General features: G+C 37.1%; 1 long non-coding RNA gene across 1 annotated transcript; it reads right to left on the bottom strand.

Moving 5' to 3' along the window:
• Nucleotides 1–4895: 4895 nt before the first annotated feature.
• On the bottom strand, nt 4896–6238 carry LOC110212419 (uncharacterized). Its single transcript, XR_013483361.1, has 2 exons — nt 6169–6238; nt 4896–5002 (listed from the first exon to the last, which is right to left on the bottom strand). It is a non-coding gene; the product is annotated as an uncharacterized LOC110212419 (long non-coding RNA).
• Nucleotides 6239–6614: the final 376 nt, after the last annotated feature.

The following is a 6614-nucleotide window of genomic DNA, read 5'->3' as shown; positions in this document are numbered from 1 at the left end:
AGAGCACAAGTACAATGGACTGGCCACATTATTTGAATGTCAAATGTATGCTTGCCTAAAAGACTGTTTTATGGAGAACTCACACAGGGCAAGTGCTCACATGGTGGTCAGAAGAAATGCTACAAGGACACTCTCCAGGTCTCTCTGAAGAACTTTAGAATTGATTGTGTGACATGGGAGACACTGGCACAGGAGCGCCCAGCACAGTGTTCCCTCATCGGAGAAGGTGTTCTACGAGCAAAGCAGAATTGAGGTAGCTCGAAAGGAATCCAAGATGTGCACATTTAGAGAATCCACCCCAAATATTCACATGGACTGTTTGTGCCTGACCTGTGGTAGAGCATTGCGAGCTCGTATCGGTCAGACATATTGTAACCTGACTCTAACTCTAGTGATGTCATTTTGGTCCTCTTCAAGAACAAAGGACTGCAACCAACCAATCATTATTCACATTTCTATAGCACTTAAAAGTTTGCAAAGTTTGCTTTCCTCATAACAAACCTGCAAAGAAAATTAGTACAAATATTAGTAATTCCATTTTACAGATGATGGAGAGATGATTGTTAAATATTTCCCATTATACCACTCTATTTAGGCAGACATTCTCTCCCCTGATAGAACATAAGCTCCTTCAGGGAAAGAATGGTTTCACTTTGGTCTTTGTGCCCTCATAATTGCCGGGTGTTCCTGGTGAGGAATGTCATCCATGACACCTTCTGTGCAATTTAACCTGAAGGGTTTGGTGGGATGGGAACACTGAGAAATTCAGTGATTTGCTCAGAGAAACCAGAAGCTCAGAGAAGGTGACTTGACGAAGGTCACATATTCACTGTGAGAAGTGGAATTTGAAACCAAGTCTCTGCTCTTCCTGGTACTCTATGCTGTAAAGGAATGATCATTCACAAGTTCATTAATTAGAATACTGTTTCTAATTCTCATAGAATGCTATGCCTGTCTTAACTAGACCTTATGTTCCAGGCCAACATTTCATGAACAAATGAGAAAAAAGGCAAAGAGAGGAGAAGGGACTTGCCCCAGGTCACAGGAGGAATTCCTAAAAGATTCAAGTGTAGAAACCAGTGCCACTTTCATCACCCCTCACTGCTTTCTAAAATCCTTTAGCTTGTTTTAACTGCTGTGGCTGAGGTTTGTTGAGGTCCTTAGTGCCTATTACAAAATAATACCTTTATTTCAGAAGTCTTGTAGAGTCGTGGTACAGACCCTGCTTTAGTTCTAAAATGTTCTTATACTGGGGCCTATAATGAAGATAGAGAGTTCTACTTAAGCTGGCAAATTGGAGAGTTGATGTGGCATTACAAACATGGAACTAAATGTCAGAGTCAAGAAGAGCTGGGTTCGAACCAAGGCTCTGATAAAAACTGTCTATGTAACTCTGAGCAAATCACTGAATTTCTCAGTGCTCCCATCCCACCAAACCCTTCAGGTTAAATTGCACAGAAGGTGTCATGGGTGACATTCCTCACCAGGAACACCCGGCACTGATGGCTATTATGAGGGCACAAAGACCAAAGTGAAACCATTCTTTCCCTGAAGGAGCTTATGTTTTATCAGGGGAGAGAATGTCTGCCTAAATAGAGTGGTATAATGGGAAATATTTAACAATCATCTCTCCAAAAAGGCATGGCAGCTTTTAAATTTAATCAGCATAATTAACATTTTCTCCATTACTTTCTTATGTCTAGGGCTAGGCAATTAACAAAACAATTAAACAAGTTATCTGTAGCATTTGCAGATTTCCAAGGTGTAAATGACCATACTGGAAATTTAACAATCAGCCCTCACAAGCAAATATGATGTGTCTCCAGCATACTCCTGCCTATATAGGTACATACAAAACACACACATGGCTAAAAAGAACATTATCAAATAAGATAAAATCTGTGTGCGCTTAGCACAGTGCCTGGCACATGATAGGTGCTTAATAAATGTTTGTTCCTACCCCTCTCTTTACAATAAAAAGAAAAACAAAACCCTCTATCAAGAATTCTCAAACACGAAATCATGAATTTTCTATCAGGCATTAATCTTTATTTGCTCACCAGCTTTAACTTACACATTTGGAGTGACTTGGGGATCAACCAAGTGGTTTAACAGTAACGAAGCCTCTAGCAATGCCCTATCCTGTAGAAGAGTTTGAAGTCTGGGGATGTTCCTGGCTACCCTTGGCCTTCTTGGGTTAAAGAACCATAAAGAGCAAAACGATGAAAGAATGAGCATTTGAATGTTAATACAGAATGAGGGAAATGCATTTTGCAGATTGATAGCATATATGAAAAATCATACTAGTGAGTTGCACAAGGCTATTTATCTTTTTCTTCGTGTCTATTTCCTACTGATTTAAGAGCAAACACTATAAAATAGATTTTTATGCATTAGGCTAAAAAAAAAAGAAATAATCTAAAAATCCCAAATATTTTAAGATAATATAGAAGAAGATACACAAAGGACATAAGAAGTGATAGTTCCCCATATCAGCTTGACTTAGAAGAATATTATTGTAGTGATACAAGAGTCTGAGATGAAATTAGAACCCAGAGGTGAAAAGCTCATTTTAGGATCATCTGGACCAACATGGTAGACCAAGATTCTTTATCTACAAATTTGGGTAGAGTGTGGGGAAATTCAGTCCTCCAGATATTTGTTCTACACCATATTAAATATCCATGTATTTGGATTCAATTGGACGTAGAGATGATACGGGCATCTTTGGCTTTTCATTCTGAAGTTTTTACATTGTGCGTAAAGTTAAGGTCAGTTCAGTATTCTTACTTTGGTTATAGTTGGAACTAAGAAGCACATTTTCTAATATACCTTTTTTGGCAATAGAAGAGTGAAAATCCCTTACACCTGATCACATAAAAATGAGGAAATAACTGTAAAAGCAAACTCCAGTTCATTAGGTCAACAATCTAAAGACAGGCTTAACCTATCCTCAGATGTAGAGAGTATGGAAGCACTGCTCTCCTGGTTTTCTAAATCCCATCTCTCAGGAACACACATACATTTTGCTTTGGCAGGACAGGGGTGAGGTGAGAGGGGTAGTTAATTTATGGGAGTCAGTTGATCTAGTCTTCAGCTAGATTTTGGCCAGATCCTTTCATCTCTCCCTTTAATTCTTCCAAGTTTCTTCAATCATGTGAAAAGAAAGACCCTAAATAAATTTTAAGTTCCTTGCTCCATTATAAACTCTGCAACATGGAAATTGTATCTTATTCATCTATGTTGCCTCCTCTCCCCCTGGTGCTCAGTACAATATCTTGCACATAGCAAGTACTCAATAAATGTCTATCTAATGAATGAGTGGTGTAAATTATTGACTTTGGGGCCAATATCATACACATTTTTGTGCAAATGCTGTAACCTCATAACCCCGAAGGGTGAAGGTCTGCATTTTAATCCTGCAACTTTTGGGGTTTAATCAATGACTATTCAGATTATTAATACATTAGGATCCAAAGTAAAGTGAACACTCCATAGAAGAGAGAGGGGCCCCATTCTCCTCCACTGCTAAACTGAACATGAATAGTCACATCTGGAGACAAGCAAGGCAACCCAGGATGGCTTCAAGAGGAAATATGCATGGACTCACACAGGCTGGGGAAAGTAGTTCCCCTCCAAAGCAAGCAAGAAGGTCTGAACTAAAAGGAACCTGAATCATACTGCCTGCCATAGTTTATGATTTGGAAAGAGGTGGTTCGTTTGGTTTGGTTGCCATTCTAATGATTTTTGAAACTCTTTTATTTCCCAGTATTTATATACATACTGGTTTGTTAGGACTTAGCAGAATATTTGTACCTGGGGCTGTTTCTTATACATAATAGAGACTTTAACTAGGTCAAAGATATATGGAGTATAAAATATGAGCTGCTATGTGGGATCTTTTGTTTAAATTAGTGTTCCTTGGAACATGGAGAAACTGGAGAATTTAGCTGAGAGCTGCACCGTTTAAGTCCTAAGAATGTCACTCCACTCTGAATTTTGGTGTTATAATATATGTTTATATGGCAACATGACCAAAAAGTCATGGGTTAAAGGAGTTTCATCATATATATGAAACTAACTCTCTCTCTCTCTCTCTCTCTCTCCCTCTTCTGCTAGCTGATGGTGTTTTGTATGAACATCACTTTTGTACCTACTTTTAAATTCATATTTTAATTATTTGGTACATTTTATCTCCTCTGTGAGACTGTAAGATTCATTAGGGAAAGGACAGTATCTTATTTAACTCTGTATTCCCAGAACTTGTCATATAAATGTTTATGGGATTAAATTGAATATTTACAAATCACATATGGATATATATCCATATATATGAATATATGGAGATATATATATATATATATACACACGCATTACCATGATTCCAAAAGACTGATGAAACATACCTTCTATCTCTCGACTGAGAGATAGTTTAGTGCCATTTTTCACATTTTTTCTTTATCCATCATCTAAATAGAAATAGAAGATGGGTCACCCTCATCATACCCTCTGACTATTCTACCTTCTAACTTCGAGTCTCATTACTGTCCCTTCTCTCTCTTCACTGTGCAAATATTTCATTGTCTTCTCTAAACCATCTGACTAAACATATTTGGAAGCTTCACAGTTCAATACCTCACTTTTCACTAAACAGGGCAATGAGCAGTTAGACATTTTAAAATTTTTGTAAGGGAAATTTGTACATAAACATTTGCCTTAGATACTGTGAAGCTAGATACCACAGAATCACAGTATTTTTTAATTGGAAGGAACCTCAGCAGACATTTAATAAAACCCATACCTGAAAGGAATTCCCACTAATATCATATCTAAGAAGTAATTATGTAGTTTCTGCCTGAAGATTTCCAAGAAGAAAGAATCTACCACTCCTGGAAGCAGCATATTCCATTTTTGGAGAGTTCTAATTGTTAGCAAGTATTTTCCTGATATCAAGCTCATATTGGCCTCTTTATAACTTTCATCCATTGCTCCTGGGTTTTACCTGTTGTGACCAAACAGAACAAATGTCATGCCCCTTCCAGGACAGTCTTTCAAGTGTTTCAAGAAAGATATTATGTCTATCTCTACTTTACTATAGACTAAACATTCCCATTTCTTTAACTATTCTTTCTATGACAGAACCCTTTACCATCATGGTCCTTCTTCTCCCTCCTGCATCTCCCTCAGAGTCCCTGGACACTCTTCAATTTAGTGGTGTCCTTCTTAATATGGCACCCAGAACTGAACACAATATTCCAGAGCAAAGTATAGAGGAACTTGTTCCCAGAAGTTATGCTCCTCTTAGTGCAGCTCAACATTACCCTATCACTTCAGCTTTTTTGACTGATACATACATAAAAAGATACATTAAAAAGAAAAGGTTAAATGAGGGTAACTACATTACTCTAACATATCCTCTGCAGTTCATTCATGTAAAGAGTTCTTAGAGCCTCAAGGAAATATTAAAAGATACATTGAAAAGAGTAGAGGAAAGTTCAGAAGGGGACGCAGATGAGTAAGGCAGTGTTCAAAGTACCATGCTAAATTTAAAATTTACATATATTTGCAAAAATAAATAAACAATTTTTTAAAAAATAAAATACAATTTTTTTTAAAAAGCAAGCTGTATGTAATAGAGTTTCATGGTGTCATATTCAATCCTCTTTTTCTCTTCTTTATATAAAGAAATATTCAAATTTGGTGATATTTGTTAAGTTCACAGTAATAAAAAAAAAGTGTTCTGCTTGGTTTTTTAATGTGAGAGGAAGAGTTCTTAGGAAAGTTTCCTGCTGATCTTTGCTAATTAATGGTCATGAAGACTGTCCTCAAAGAGAAACTTAGGCAGTTGTTTGACTCCATGGCGTTGTAGACAAGGGTTATCCCATAAGAGTGAAGGGTCTAGGGCAAAAAATATTGTCAAAATGATTATAGTTTGTAACAATGAAAATTCCTAAAAATCCTTGTGATTCTTAGTAACTATGTCCTGGCCACCATGGTGCCTGGAAAGCTCCCTGTTTCTACTGCTACGACTACTACTACTACTACTACTACTACTACTACTACTACTACTACTACTACTACTACTACACACACACACACACACACACACACACACACACACACACATATATATATAAGTTTATATAATCATATAGATACATTTCCTACTTCCAAAGCCATATTCATCTGGTAATAATTCTTTGAAAGATGTTTTGTGACACTTCCTGCTCTTCCTTCTCTCCCAGATGTTCACCTTATGTGATCATATTGGGGAGGACACTAGTATCCATGGTTACTTTTGTGATATTCAAGAGACCCTCAAATAGAACACAATAAATTCATAACAAGTATAGCTAGAAGTAAATAGCTGTTCAGCCCAATCCTCCTGTTCCTAATTAATAAACAATTTAAGAGAATAGAGATGGCTTAGGTATCCTTACTCACACTTTGTAGGTTAAGAAAACTCTCCTTTCCTTTGCCCAAGTCAGGATTAGAAATAATTGGCTATACTAGATACCTACATTTGCTCGCTTTTCACTCTCTCTTCAGTCCCACACAATCTGGTTTCTGTTCCCACTACTCTACTGAAATTGTATTCTCTATGATCACTTTTT

The sequence above is a fragment of the Phascolarctos cinereus genome, unplaced genomic scaffold (genome assembly GCF_003287225.1).
Source record: "Phascolarctos cinereus isolate Bilbo 61053 unplaced genomic scaffold, phaCin_HiC Scaffold_7;HRSCAF=346, whole genome shotgun sequence".
NCBI classification, from domain to species: Eukaryota; Metazoa; Chordata; class Mammalia; order Diprotodontia; family Phascolarctidae; genus Phascolarctos; species Phascolarctos cinereus.
Note: the sequence above shows the minus strand (reverse complement) of the source record. Positions and strands in the feature narration are given on the sequence as shown.